The sequence below is a fragment of the Macaca mulatta genome, chromosome 20 (genome assembly GCF_049350105.2).
Source record: "Macaca mulatta isolate MMU2019108-1 chromosome 20, T2T-MMU8v2.0, whole genome shotgun sequence".
NCBI lineage: Eukaryota > Metazoa > Chordata > Mammalia > Primates > Cercopithecidae > Macaca > Macaca mulatta.
Genome location: NC_133425.1, coordinates 6,379,479 through 6,395,081, shown reverse-complemented (window position 1 = coordinate 6,395,081; position 15,603 = coordinate 6,379,479). Strand labels below are relative to the sequence as shown.

The window sequence follows — 15,603 nt, the reverse complement described above, 5'->3', positions numbered from 1 at the left end:
TACCAGGTCCCTCTGGGTGGATCAGACTAAGGCCAGTTTGGGATCTGAGACCTTGGAGATCATTCCCCAGCTTCCCTCCCAACCCAGTTCCCAGTTGGCCCACCTCACCCAGGCTGTTTCACGTCTGACTTCACAGATGACACCTGAGAGGGAAGCCCCAGCCATCACAATGTGAGAACATTCTACAATGATGAGGAAATGCCAAATATGTTTTAAAACCCATTCAGGATCAGCGTTCACCTTAAACTTGACAGACTCCGAGAACGGGCTGGCCACGTGCTGTGCACAACCCTTAGTGCTCTTCTGTGACTAGTATTTGGATAATTGATTGTTGGAAGCTCAGGAAGCCTCTGTGTCTCAGAGGGGTGGAAGTTAACTTCCTCATTTCTGAGGCAGGGAAGAAAATGAGGATACCCTGCCTTTTGCTAGACTGAATACTGTCCTCCAAAAATTCACATTCACCAGGAATCCCAGAAGGTGACCTTATTAGAAAATAGCGGTGGGGCGTGGTGGCTCACGCCTGTAATCTTAGCACTTTGGGAGGCTGAGGCGGGAGGATCACTTGAGGTCCAGAGTTTGAGACCAGCCTGGCCAACATGCCAGGTTTCAACTCTTGTTTCTAGCAGTATTAAAACAGGATCACGAATCCATGAAGGAGACGAGGTTTCAAGGTCTGATGAAAAGATGGTAAAGAGTTAGTTGACTAGGAGTGACTAGGAATGGGAAGAAAACCCATGACACTACTTAGAGGAAAGAAGACAAATGAGCATAGAGGTGACTAAGCAGACAGAAAGGACGTGGAAGAAGCGTGTTTGGCCCTGTCTCTGCATTTCTTCCCTTGCATTAGTAACTCCCCTGATGACTTGGATGAATCTTCTCTCCCAGAGCATCCAGTGTTCCCTTTCTGTCCATTTCTCCTTTCCCAGGGCCCACATAGTCTAGGAAACCATGCTCTGCAGGCTTCTCATATCTTTCTTTCCTTAATCAGCCCCTAGCATCTCCATGTAACCCATATACACCCGGAGCTCCACATGTCCCACTCTTTGCACTGCAGTGAATTCAAAGAAAGGTAGACTCTAGCCAGGCGCAGTGGCTCACACCTGTAATCACAACTTTGGGAGGCTGAGGCAAACGGCTCACTTGAGCTCAGGAGTTCAAGACCAGGCCTGGCCAACATGGTGAAACCCCATCTCTACTAAAAATACAAAATTTAGGTGGGCATGGTGGTACATGCCCAGTAGTCCCAGCTAGTGGGGAGGCTGAGGCAGAAGAATTGCTTGAGCCCAGGAGGCAGAGGCTGCAGTGAGCTGAGATTGCACCACTGCACTCCAGCAGCCTAGGCAACAGAGCAACGCCCAGTCTCAAAAAAAACAAAAAGACAAAACTAAACCAAAAAAAAAAAAAAAAAAAAAAAAAGGTAGACTCCAATAGGAAATTTTCAGTCAAGAGCAATTCAAATACTCAGTCAACCCAGTTGTATCTCAGTTCTTTATTATATATAAAAACCTATTCTGTCCCGATTCCCTAATTTAGTTTTCTTTCTCTTTTTTTTTTTTTTTTTTTTTTTTGAGACAGGGTCTCACTCTGTCACCCAGGCTGGAGTATAGCGGCACAGTCATGGCTCACTGCAGCCTCGATCTCCTGGGCTGAAGTGGTTCTCCCACCTCAGCCTCCCAAGTAACTAGGACTACAGGTGCATGCCACCACGCTCAGCAACTTTTTGTATTTTTTGTAGAAATGGGGTCTCACTATGTTGGCCAAGCTGGTCTTGAACTCCTGGGCTCAAGAAGTCCACGTGCCTCAGCCTTTCAAAGTGCTAAGATTACAAGCATGAGCCACGGCACCTGGCAGATTTTTTAGTTTTCTTTTTCTCTTTGCCCATTGCCTGGATTCTATAGGCAGAAGGAAAACCCAGGGACTGACAAGGTAGGCAAGACTCTTTCCTCTTCAAAATGTAAATTGGTTCAAGGGGTACCAAAACTGAAACATGCTTATAACTTACCATCTTTTCTTCCTGCCCCTTCAACCTCTTGAGCAATGAGAAAAGGCACTGAGCTCTTTCTTTGGTGACACGTAGCCTGTGCCCTCAAAGAACATTGACACCCCGGCAACATCCATTCGAAGAGCTTATCCGTACCTCCCCTCCTTTATCCCCAAGGTCACGGGGTCAAAGATCACGGAGTCATTCACAACATGATGTTTAACCCCGAGATGCTCCGGAAGTACTCCTTCAAGATTACTCAGAAGAAGACCGAGTGGTGAGACAATGGTGTTCTCTCTCTCTGGATCACCGCCCAGAGACAAGGGCTGCTGGAGACCGTGGCTTCCCTGGCAGCTGCCTCTCATTCCTGCGCCTGTGGGACGAGAGTTCGAAGCTGTGTGACCTTGATCAAGTTACTTACCCTCTCTAAGCATATGTTTCCCTAAATGTGAAATAGGGATGATGGTGATCTGTTTATTTCACAGATTTGATAGAAGGATTAAATGAGAGATGCATCAAAAGCAGTGGGTACAGGGTCAATGCTTAGTGAGCTTTCTCTTTTCTTATCAATAGACAGGTCTCCATGAGGACAGAGGCTGGCTTCGTCTTGACTGTAGCCTCAGGGCTGGCCACAGTGTCTGCACCCAGCAGGACTTGAGTAAATAATCTGTTTATATACTAACCACAGACTTAGGCATAAAAGCCCTTTGGAAGAAAGTTGACCATTTCGTGCACCTTCAGACTATGAAGAGCAATGATGACAACATTAGCTTGAGAGGGTCTCAGTGCCCATCTGTCACCACTGTGAAAAGGCAGAAACCAGAGCTGTGTGTTTAACTCCCAGTCCCAAAACCTGTTGGTTTTGCTTTATCACTATGACCTTCCAATGCCATCCCTTTAGAATGGGGCCTCCCTCTTCTTCCCCAAGGTACCAGCCTTCACCCCAGACCTATCCTTATTACCTGGTGCCTCCTCTCTGTGCTCTGAGCCCATGCTGTGCTTGTCAGACAGCAACATGGGAGAATACAGCAGCGCAGAATGCAGGCTGCAGACTTAGATTCCCCAGAACAGGATCTCAACCGGCTCCATCCTTCCTCAGCTGGGCGACCGTGGCCAGTGACTTGCTCTCTGTGCCTGAGTTGCTCCATCTGTGAAATGAAGATTGTCATAGTCCCTGCTTCAAAGAGTCACTGGGAGGATTAACTGAGAAAAGGCAGGGAAGGCGCTTGGAACTAAATGCTCAAAAAAAGTCCATCTGACCAGGCGCGGTGGCTCACACCTATAATCCCAGCACTTCAGGAGACCGAGGCAGGCAGATCACTTGAGGTAAGGAATTCAAGACCAGCCTGGCCAAAATGGCAAAACCCAGACTCTACTAAAAATACAAAAATTAGCCAGGCATGGGGACAGGCACCTGTAATCCCAGCTACCTGGGAGGCTGAGGCACGAGAATCGCTTGAACCCGGGAGGCAGAGGTTGCAGTGAGCCGAGATGGTGCCACTGCACTCCAGACTGGGCAACAAAAGCGAAACTCTGTCTCAAAAAAATAAAAAATAAAAAAATTTGTTAAAGTCCATCATTCTTATTAATGGAGGCCAAATCATCTCAGTGCTTCTTTGACTGATCAGTACACTGCAAGCCAGTGTTATCCAATAGACCAGGGGTCCGCAACCCCCATACCACGGACCAGTAGTGGTCTGTGGCCTGTTAGGAACTGGGCTGCATAGAAGGAGGTGAGCAGCGGGCTAGCAAGTGAAGCTTCATCTGTATTTACAGTTATTCCCCATGGCTAGCGTTACTGCCTCAGCTCTGTCTCCCGTAAGATCAGCAGCGGCATTAGGTTCTCATAGGAGCACCAACCCTATTGTGAACTGTGCATGAGACAGAACTAGGTTGAGCGCTCCTTATGAGAATCTAATGGCTGATGATCTGTCACTGTTTCCATCACCCCAGATGGGACCATCTAGTGGCAGGAAAACAAGCTCAGGACTTCCACTGATGCTACATTATGGTGACTTACATAATGATTTCATTATATATTACAATGTTAACAACAACAGAAGTAAAGCACACAGTAAATGTAATGTACTTGAATCATCCCGAAACTTACCCCCACAAATCCATGGAAACCAGTCCCTGGTGCTAAAAAGATTGGGGACCGCTGTAATAGACTATTTGGTCACGGTCCAATCAAACATTCTGCGATGGCGGACTTGCTCGATTCTGCACTGTCCAACATGGGAGCTGCGAGTCACCCACATGGGCTGTTGAGCCCTTGAAATGTGGCTGGTGAGAATGAAGAGCTGAATTTTCCATTTTCTTTTAATTTATTTATTTATTTATTTATTTATTTATTTTGAGTCAGAGTCTCACTCTGTCCCCTAGGCTGGAGTGCAATGGCATAATCTCGTCTCATTGCAACCTCCATCTCCCAGGTTCAAGCAATTCTCCTGCCTCAGGCTCCTGAGTAGCTGGGATTACAGGAACCCACCATCATGCCCAGCTAATTTTTGTATTTTTGTAGAGACGGGATTTCACCATGTTGGCCAGGCTGATCTTGAACTCCTGACCTCAGGTGATCTGCCCAACTTGGCCTCCCAAAGTGCTGGGATTACAGGCGTCAGCCACCGTGCCCAGCCTTAATTCATTTCTAAATCACGAAATCTAAATACCAGCTGGCTAGGAGCTACCGTAGTGTACAAGGCAGCTGTAGAACCACAGGAAACTGTCAATGACCCTGTCTTGCTTCAAGTTTATTTTCCCCCTCGCCGTGGGACTCTAAATTCTTTCCTCCTCTCACATTTTTTAGATTTTCAGGCTTAGACCATGAAAATAAGTACTGTCCTTCCAAGAAAATAACGTTCATAACACTTACTGTATAGCAGGCTGATTTCAGTACTTTACATGTATTAATTCATAACAACTCTGAGGCAGGAGCTGTGATTATGCCCATTTAACAGATGAGAAAACTGAGGCACAAAGCGAGGCTGGAACTTCTCAAAGTCACACAGGTAGCAGGAGGCAGAGCTCGGATTTGAACTCACTTTGGGTTCAGCAACTCACAGCTCTTACCTATGATATAATATTACTTCTGTGGTCAAAACACTTAGACCTGGATTTCACAGGAATCTTGTGCTTGCCTGGCCGTTAGCGAGGTTTTCATCATCTTCCTCATCTCACAGTTCAAAACCCAGGGCCTCCACGCTCCTGCTATGGTGGCCGTTCACTGGCAAGAGGCTTCTGGGAGGGTTCTCCTTTTCTGTCATTTTTCTTATTCGTGGTTTTTTTTGTTTTTTGTTTGTTTGTTTGTTTGTTTGTTTGTTTGTTTGTTTTGAGACGGAGTCTCACTCTGTCGCCCAGACTGGAGTGCAGTGGCGCGATCTCGGCTCACTGCAAGCTCTGCCTCCCGGGTTCACGCCATTCTCCTGCCTCAGCCTCCGGAGTAGCTGGGACTACAGGCGCCCGCCACCACGCCCGGCTAATTTCTTTTTGTATTTTTAGTAGAGACGGGGTTTCACCGTGTTAGCCAGGATGGTCTCGATCTCCTGACCTCGTGATCCGCCCGCCTCGGCCTCCCAAAGTGCTGGGATTACAGGCTTGAGCCACCGCGCCCGGCCTATTCGTGGTTTTTGTCTCATTGGTGTTTATCTGCAGAACTTTGTTTCCTTCTGCTCAATTTATAATCAGAGTGCTTTTCCTCTTGGCTGAATTCATAAGTGTTTGTGCAAAAAGAGGTTGGGCGCAGAGCCAGGAGACTGACGACACCCGGCTCGTCTGGCAAGTGGATATCAAATTGTTGTATCTCGTTCTGCCATTTGCGGCTCCTGCTGTGGGGCTGGGCCATCCGCCAGCTCTCCAAGGAGCTGGCGGGAAACCGCTGCAATCAGGGTGAACCCAAAGCCCGGGTCAGCCCGCCTCGGCACAGCACTCCAGCTGGCCCCCAGTGGCTTTTCGGGGCACATCTGCATTGCCAGGCAGGGCTGTGGGAGGGCCGCCTGCCTCCTATCCATCCTGGGGAAAAACTACCCTTGTCACGAGTCCCCTTCAGGCAGCCTGTGTGGAGATTGCTGCATTAACCTTTAATATGGCTAAAATGTTTTCCTTCAATGACAGTAATGCTGGCAGAACCCATCAAGATACCCAGGAATTATGTGCCTTGGCAGATGATACTGGAAAGACGGGATTCCCGGCAGCCTTTGCACCCCTTGCTCACAGCCCACAAGCATCTCCACCTTCCAGCAGGGCTTCGCTCACAGTCAGGGCAGAAAGAGAGACAGTCCGTCTGGAACAGGCTCGGATTTTAAATAAGTATCCCTGATAATTTAACATGATCGATGGCTGAGGTATTTCACCAAGTTCAGGAGTCCCAGTTCTCAGAGAGAGGCAGCCAGCCATGACTGTAAGACCTGGGAAAACTGGACAAACCAGACGGCAGGTCACCCCTCCCCAGAGAGCTCCAGAGAGTACTGAAGAGTGAAATAGCAGAGGGATGGTCTGGGTGGGGTCGTCGTGGCTGGCAAGGGTCTGTGACAGCATCTTGTTAGGCTACCCCCAAGAGGAAATTTGGAGAGAGGGGGGAGGGCAGCTCTCAGTGCAACCTAAGTCTCCTGGAAAGTAACTTCCAAACTTTGGAGGATTGTGAGCAAGATGGGACCAGCAACTTCTACCTAAAAAAATGTTAATAGCAAGATAACTCATCCTAATATTGGTCCAAGCTAGGTCTTTATTATGCATCATAAAGGCTCTGAGAATAACAATCTAACCTCCAAAAGGGCTGGGGGTTTAAAGAATCTTAGGCAACTAGCTTCCTTCTGCTCAGTGACTCCCCTGGAGCACAGCAAAGCAAGGAAACACTGAGAGCCAAGCTGCAGTTCTGAATTTCAAACACAGGGAATCCATCTCTTTCTACTTAATTGTTCCCTAGAATGAGTAACTAACTCCTTCCCCTTAACCGCACATACTTCCCACCAAAGCACAAGCACGATGGGCTGTCCATGAGCCTCCCTCAAACATGTGCACCTTGTGACACAAATTCTGTCACCTAAAGAGACCAGACAAAATGCAAAACCAAAGTGGGCCTTTCCATGAATTACAGGTTCTAAAGAGTTGTGGACTCTCTATAAAACTCAAGAGTTAGGAATCGCCTGTAAGAAGCACCAGCCCTGTTTTAAAGAGGCAATTTAAGAGTAATAGCCGTGCTGATGCCACACTACGCTAAGGGAGAATAATGAACCTAATAAAACTAGTGATTTTCCAATTGCTTTTGCTGCTGGAAACACTGATTATGCTAATTAAAGGGTAGAATAGTAAATACCCACTCTTTTGCATCCAATTAAATGCTCAGATTATTTCTCAGAAGTATTTGTTGAAAATAGCGCTTTTGATAATCACGGTCCCAAATAAACAGAGTCAAGTGTGGTGTGGTACACGTATGTGACTGTGTGTGTGCGTGCACACGTGTCTTTCCGGAGCTCATTATGGAGATCCCGCATAGTTCCCCAAATTCCTATGAGACCAAATAAGAAAAGTCACAGTTTCCTAAGAAAGCTTGGGATATCTTTGGAAAAGGTGTGTATTGAGAACACAGCGTACGGAAACTATTTCAAGCTGGCCACATCTGTGATTTAACATTGCAAACATCAGAAATACAACTGGTTCTTCAGAGTCACCTGAGTCCCTCATAACGGCAATATTAGCTTCTTCTAAATAATAAATTAGCCAGTCAAACTATGTTCCACAGCACGTTAGAAGTTTCATCCTTCTAGTCAATTTCACATTTCAAGGCAAAGTCGATTTATATGTAAGTTAGACAAAGTGCTGTCACTAAAAACTGAGAATTATGTCTAATGCCAATCAGAAATGGAATAAATAAGTATTAGAGGATTTGCATGTTAAAGCAACCATAGAAATGCTATTATGAGAAAGGAAAATGCATTACCTGCAGAGGTTACAGATTAGACGCTAGAACCCAGAAGAGAAAGAATCTCTGTAAAATATTTCCATCACGTTAATCAAGAGTGGCTGGGTACGGGGCCTCATGCCTGTAATCCCAGCACTTTGGGAGGCCAAAGTGGGAGGATCACAAGGTCAGAAGTTCGAGACCAGCCTGGCCAACATGGTGAAACCCCATCTCTACTAAAAATACAAAAAAATTAGCCGGGCGTGGTGGCGCGTGCCTGTAATCCCAGCTACGCAGAGGCTGAGGCAGGAGAATTGCTTTAACCCAGGAGGCGGAGGTTGTAGTGAGCTGAGATCGCACCACTGCACTCCAGCCTGGGCGACGTCTTGATCTGGATCCGTCTTGAAAAAAAAAGAAAGAAAGTTAATCAGGAGTGAGAGTAGGATGAGTTTTTCACCCACAAAAGGAGATGAGGTTCATGCATTCATTCAACATGCATTCCATCAATGGTAAGCATCTGCTCTGAGCTAGGCCTGTTCTAGGTCCCAGGAAACGGGTGATGAACCGGACATGGCTCCTGATTTGGAGCTCACATTTTAAAGCAGCTAAATGGACAATAAACAAGTAAGCAAATTAAGATCATCTTAAATTGGTGGAAGTTCTTTAGAGAAGCACTTCCACAAAGTTGAATCGCATCATAGAATATGACTGCCAGGCGGTAGGGAAGGTAATATCTCACCTGCCTGTGGATAGCAGAGCCTCTGAGGCCTTGCAAAGTATTTAGGATTAAGATTTCTGGCCAGGCGCGGTGGCTCAAGTCTGTAATCCCAGCACTTTGGGAGGCCAAGACGGGCGGATCACGAGGTCAGGAGATCGAGACCATCCTGGCTAACATGGTGAAACCCCGTCTCTACTAAAAAAGTACAAAAAAACTAGCCGGGCATAGTGGTGGGTGCCTGTAGTCCCAGCTACTCGGGAAGCTGAGGCAGGAGAATGGCGTAAACCCGGGAGGCGGAGCTTGCAGTGAGCAGAGATCCGGCCACTGCACTCCAGCCTGGGCGACAGAGCAAGACTCTGTCTCAAAAAAAAAAAAAAAAAAGATTTCTGTCTTAGGTCAAGTTCCCTAAAAGCAGAGCCTGAGGCAGGGATTGAGTGCAGGTAATTCATTCAGGAAGAACTCTCAGGAGATAGGAGTAAGGAAAGCAGTATATGGCAGGGAAGGAGCTAAGTGAGATGTGGTCTCAGCTGGAGACCAGCTCCAGTCGGATCCCACAGGGAGCTCCAGAGGATGAACTGCACCCCCATGTTATCCCAGCCTAAGGTCTTTTGTCTTCCTGTGTCAGCTGGTCCCTGGCCAAGGGCTGCAGACTCTCTGGGGGCCCCAGCAGCCTGGAGGAGAAGGAGCATGGTCTATGGTCTACTCTTTGGTACACACCCACCCACCTCTTCCCCAGCTGACACTGCTGGAGGAGAAGGAGAGGGAACAGATGTCATCTCCTCCTATGGCAACCTGTGGGATGGCAATGGCCCTTTTCCTGTTGGGTGTAATCTGCTGCCATCTCTTGCTGTCTGCAGCCTGACACAGAAGGGTGAAGGTCACCAGGTTCTACTGACAGGGGTCTTTGTCTCAAGCAGCAACCCTAGGACCGTGGGTCCCTTGCAAGATTCAGCCACATTTCATGACTGTCTGCAACACACCTCATGCCTCTGATGGAAAGAACCCAATGCCCCATGCTGCAGCCATTTCTGCCAGGACTGGGGTCCCTGATCTCAATTTCCCTCTGCAGTCCCCAACTCTGGGGTCTGCAGATACATTTCAGATCCATCCTTAGTACCTCCCAGGAGGCAGAAGCCAGAGGAAATGATTCTTGACCCAATGCGCCTGACCATGCCACCTCACTCCATGCTCTTTCTCCCTCTCCAGGAAAAATGAAGCTTGTTGAATACTTACCAATGTGCCCACATGCATTTAGTCCTCACAACCACTTCATGGGGTAGCATTATCATCCTCAAGTTACAGACGAGGAAACTGAGGAGAGCATTTATATAACATGCATCTAAGTGGTGGACAAAGGATCTAACCAGCGAGTGCGGCACCAGAGCACACTTTTTTTGTTGTTTAATTAGAGAGATGCGGTCTCTGTCACGCAAACTGGAGTGCAGTGGCCCGATCATAGCTCACTGCAGCCTTGAACTCCTGGGCTCTAGCAATCTTCTCACCTCACCCTCCCAAGTAGCTGGGACTACAGGCATTCACCACCAACCCAGCTAATTGTTTTTTAAATAAAGAAAAGAGGTTTAATTGGCTTATGGTTCTGTAGGCTGTACAAGCATGGTGCCAGCATCTGCTCACTTTCTAGGGGGGCTTCAGGGAGCTTTTACTCATGGTGGAAAACAAAGCGGGAGTGGTCATGTCACATGGTGAAAGTAGGAGCAAGAGAGAGAAGGGGAGGCGCCACACACTCTTAACCAGATCTTGTGAGGACTCACTACTGCAAAACAGCACCAAGAGGATGGTGCTGAACCATTCATGAGAAATCCACCCTGGTGATACAATCACCTGCCATGAGGCCCCCAACTTTAACATGAGTGATTACATTTCCACAGGAGATCTGAGCAGCTAATTTTTAAAAAACATTTTTATAGAGATAGGGTCTGGTTCCAAACTCCTGACTTCAAGCAATCCTCCTGCCTCAGCCTCCGAAAGTGCTGGGATTACAGTCATGAGCCCCTGTGCCCAGCCCAGAGCATACTTTTAACCACCATATCATTCTGCCTCCGGGTAGGTTAGTCAAGCTCTGTAGCTGATCAGATGTCTGTAGAGAGAATGAGACGTCGGTCTCCCCTTCTTCCAAACACCCCCAAATTTTACGAGTGATTTTCTCAGGTCCCTCAGCATCAGGAATGGGGATGAGCAGAGCAGCCTGCTCTTTCCAGCAACCCAGATGCACAAGGGGATCTCGTTGACATCGGGTCTCTGCTTCACAGTGGTCATCCCATGGTCTCCTTTGATGATGACGTGGAGGTGCTCTGTCAGGCTGTGCTTCTCAGTGGCTCCCACCAGATACCCGATGGTCCTGTCCATTGGCCAAATCATCAACTTCCTGTTCTCTGCCTCTGGCCCAAATCGATGTCCCTTTCCAACAACCCAGCAGGTATCTCAATATCACATCTCATTGGCTCTGACTAGGACATGAGCCCAAAGCTGAGCCAGTTGCTGTAGCCACAGGATGCGGCATCCTCAGTCCTCTGGCCAGGCCAGAGCCACATCCCACCTCTGGATCCTCACGGAGAGTCAATACATCTGGAACCAGGAGTGGGCTGAAGCTCCAGGGGCAGTCAGAGTAGTGTGACCCAGCCCACCAGGAAGTGAGTGCTGAGCAAGCAAGCATTCATCACCCACTGCACACACCAGGAAGCCTTGTGGTGGCTTAGTCCCGTCTGGGGGCTAAGAAAAAGTGTCTGCTGCATGCCAAAATGCAATGCCCAACACTTTATCTTAAAGCTAGCTGGCTTTGTAATCCCAGCTACTTGGGAGGCTGAGGCAGGAGAATCACTTGAATCCAGGAGGCGGAGGTTGCAGTGAGCCAAGATCTCACCATTGCATTCCAGTCTGGGTGACAAGAGCGAAATTCTGTCTCTAAAAGAAAAGAAAAGAAAAACAAAGCTAGCCAGCTTAATCCTCACAAAGATGCCATCTACTTTTTGTCATTCTACAGGTAGAAACACTGAGACACTAGGAGATTTTAAAACTCACCACCAGCAGGGTGTGGTTGCTCAAGCCTGTAATCCCAGCACTTTGAGAGGCTGAGGCAGGAGAATCAGGAGTTCAAACCAGCCTGGGTAACATAGCAAGACTTCATCTCTACAAATATTAAAAAAAAAAAAAAATTAGGGCTAGGCACGGTGGCTCACACCTGTAATCCCAGCACTTTGGGAGGCCAAGGCAGGTGGATCACTTCAGCCCAGGGGTTCGAAACCAGCCTGGCCAACACGACAAAACTCTATCTCAACTAAAAGTACAAAACTTAGCTGGGCATAGTGGCACGTGTCTATAATCCCAGCTACTTGGGAGGCTGAGGCATGAGAATTGCTTGAACCCAGGAGGCAGAGGTTGCAGTGAGTTGAGATCGTGCCACCACACTCCAGCCTAGGTGACAGAGTGACACCCTATCTCAAAAAAAAAAAAAGTCAGGTATGGTGGCACATGCCTGTGGCCCCAGCTACTCAAGAGGCTGAGGTGGGAGGATCGCTTAAGCCCAGGAGTTCAAGGGTGCAATGAGCTATGATCGTACCACTGTACAACTATATATATATATATATACACATACACACACACACACACACACACACGATATATATATTTTTATATACATGTGTATATACATATATATTTATATGTGTGTGTATCTACATATGTATATATACGCACAAAACACACATACACACAGACTCACCACCACCAACTCAGAAATTACCGTCTCCCTCTATTCTAAGGAATTATTTTTCATTTTGCCATCTCTGAAGTTGGAATACACCTTACAACCACTGGAATGTCACGGTCTTGTCGGCAGCATTTTTCTGCCTAGTAGCCCATAAAATAATAGCACATCTTGTAACTAACAGTGCTGTAGATGCTATGAAATCCTGGGGAAGCCCAGAATCTAACTCCACCCCTGTCAGACTCCAAAGACCGCATATTTTCTATGCCTTCTGACTGGGGCGCAGATGCAGACAACTCGCGCTTTGCTGATTGTGAGAAAGGGATGAGAAAAGGCCCTGATGGAATTTTCTTCTTGCACGTGCAGGGGAAGAACGCGGTGTCGTTCCACTACCCCGGGGAAGGTGCTAAATACAAGGGTGAGGCTGTCCAGCGGTCCCTGGTGGAGCCCTACACTCACCCAAACAGCAAAGAGACAGAGCAGAGGGAGAACATAGATACCATCATGAACTGGTTCACCAAGGAAGACTCTGAGTTTGTGACTCTGTACTACGGAGAGCCAGATAACATGGGACGTCGATTTGGGCCAGAGGCAGAGAACAGGAAGTTGATGATTCAGCAAATGGACAGGACCATCGGGTATCTGGTGGGAGCCACTGAGACGCACAGCCTGACAGAGCACCTCCACGTCATCATCACAGGAGACCATGGGATGACCACCGTGAAGCAGAGATCCGATGTCAACGAGATCCCCTTGTCCACCTACATCAAGTTCAGGGACTTGGTCAAGGTTGATATTGTGGACTACGGTGGCTTTGGGATACCCCTGACCAAACTGGGGCGAGAGGAAGCCCTTTACCAGGCACTGAAGAATGCACACTCTCACCTCCACGTCTACAAGAAGGAGGAGTTTCCAGAACACTTCCATCTTGCTAAACCTGACCGGGTTCTGCCAATCGTGATGTATGCCAACTCTGGTTACGGCATCAATGGGGTCAGTTCATTCTAAAATGAATAAAGTCACCTTGGATCTAGGAGACCCCCACTAGGGAAGGGTGGTTCTGCAAAAATCAAACATAAGCGCACAGCCGGGCACAGTGGCTCACGCCTATAATCCCAGCACTTTGGGGAGGCCGAGGCAGGTGTATCATCTGAGGTCAGGAGTTTGAGACCAGCCTGGCCAACATAGTGAAACCCCATCTCTACTAAATATACAAAAATTACCCAGGCGTGGTAGCGCGCGTCTGTAGTTCCAGCTACTCTGGAGGCTGAGGCAGGAGAATCACTTGAACCTGGGAGGCGGAGGTTGCAGTGAGCCAAGATCGCGCCACTGCACTCCAGTCTGGGCAACAGAGTGAGACCTTGTCTCAGAGAAATAAAATAAAATAAAATAAAATAAAACAAAACAAAATGAAATAAGTGCACGTACTACGAGTAGCAGCACACAGGGTCCTAAATGTTCCCCACCCCCTGCCCAACCAATGCTGCCCCAAATTACCGTTATACAAGAATAATGACCAATTCAACTTGACAAGGCTGATTTAAAAATAAAAACAAAGCTGGGCATGGTGGCTCACACCTGTAATCTCAGTACTTTTGGAGGCCAAGAGAGGAGGATTGCTTAAGGCCAGGAGTTCGAGACCAGCCCTGGCAACATAAAGAGACCCCATCTCTACCAAAAAAAGAAAAACAAATAAATAAACAGCCAGAAGTGGGGATGCATGCCTGTAGTCCCAGCTACTCAGGAGGCTGAGGTGGGAGGATCTCTTGAGCCCAGGAGGTCGAGGTTGCAGCAAGCTGTGATTGCACCACTGCACTCCAGCTTGAGCAACAGAGCAAGAGTCAGTCTCTAAAAAATAAACAAATAATAAAAAAGAATAAACACCAATTTCATTATTCAAAATTGTGCCTAGCGCTTCACTAAACATTGAGTAACAGTTCTTTCATTTTTGCCTTCCCAACAACCCTATAAAATAGATGCTCTTAGTTCCACCATTTTAAAGAAGAAACCAAAACCTAGAGAGAAGTGACTTAAGATTAAAAATGTAAGGTTGGGCTGAGTGCAGTGGCTCACACCTGCAATCCCAGCACTTTAGAAGGCTGAGGTAGGTAGATTGCTTGAGCCCACGAGTTTGAGACCATGCTGGGCAGCATAGTGATACCCCATCTCTACAAAAAATGCAAAAAAAATGTAGCTGGGCATAGTGGCACGTTCCTGTGGTCTCAGCAACTCAGGAGGCTGAGGTGGGAGGATTGCTTGAGCCCGGGTGGGGGTTGAGGCTGCAGTGAGCCATAATCACGCCACTGAGATAGGAGGCAGGACCTGACTCTAGAGGCAGGGCTTCAACACCAGACCAAACTGAGGACTAGCTCAAACAGGGCTGGGGCGGATGCAGCTTTCCATCAGACATGCCCCCAAGTGTACCATGTGAGCTTACCATTGCCATGGCAACATCCGGGAGTTACTGCCCCTTTCCATGGCGATGACCCAGTGACTCAAAAGTTACTACCCATTTTCTAGAAATTCCTGCATAAACTGCCCTTTAATCTACATGCAATTAAAAGTGCGTAGAAATGTGATTGCAAACTCTCTGCCGCTACCCTCTGCCTCCAGGGTAGCCATGCCCTGCAGGAGCAGTCACAGGGCTCTAACGCTGCCTCCTCAATCAAGCTGTTTTCTTCTACACCTCCGGCTTGCCCTTGAATTCTTTCCTGGGCAAAGCCAAGAACCCTCAGGTGCTATGCTCCACTTCGGGGCTCCCCTGCCCTGTGTCAACTGTACTCTGGCCTGGGTGGCAGAGAGAGACCCTATCTTAAAAAAAAAAAAAGGAAAGAAATGTAAGGTTAAGGGCTGCCCCCAAGCCTGCTGACTGATCATTATACACAGTATACACAGATCACCAAAAAATTCACCACAAAGGCCCCCCACCACTGATTCTCATTTGCTCATATCAAAAAAATATGCAAACCTGTTCATACAAAGACACACAGATGCTCATAGCAAAATTATTCATAATTGTCAAAAGGTGGCAACAACACAAACGCCCATCAACAACAGATGAATGGGCAAACAAGTCCGGTCTACCCGTGTGACGGAACATTAATCAACCAAAATATGGAGGGAAGGGCTGATTCCTGCTGCAAGCTGGATACACCTTGAGACCATCAGGCTAAGTGAAAGACGCCAGACACCAAAGGACAAATATTAGATGATTCTATTTATATATATATGCCCAGAATATGAAAATCCAAAGAAACAAAGTAGATTAGTGGTTGCCAGGA

The 15,603-nt window shown here is 47.6% G+C and overlaps 1 long non-coding RNA gene across 1 annotated transcript in view; it reads right to left on the bottom strand.

Moving 5' to 3' along the window:
* The window catches only part of LOC114674368 (uncharacterized), a 118,822-nt gene extending 104,652 nt beyond the window's left edge, over positions 1 to 14,170 (bottom strand). Inside the window, exons 1-3 of the long non-coding RNA XR_013411534.1 lie at positions 14,047 to 14,170; positions 11,638 to 11,745; positions 10,634 to 11,520 (exon numbers count right to left, since the gene is read on the bottom strand). This is a non-coding gene — a long non-coding RNA (uncharacterized LOC114674368). The remainder of the gene's footprint in view (positions 1 to 10,633; positions 11,521 to 11,637; positions 11,746 to 14,046) is intronic.
* Between the last annotated feature and the right edge of the window lie 1,433 nt (positions 14,171 to 15,603).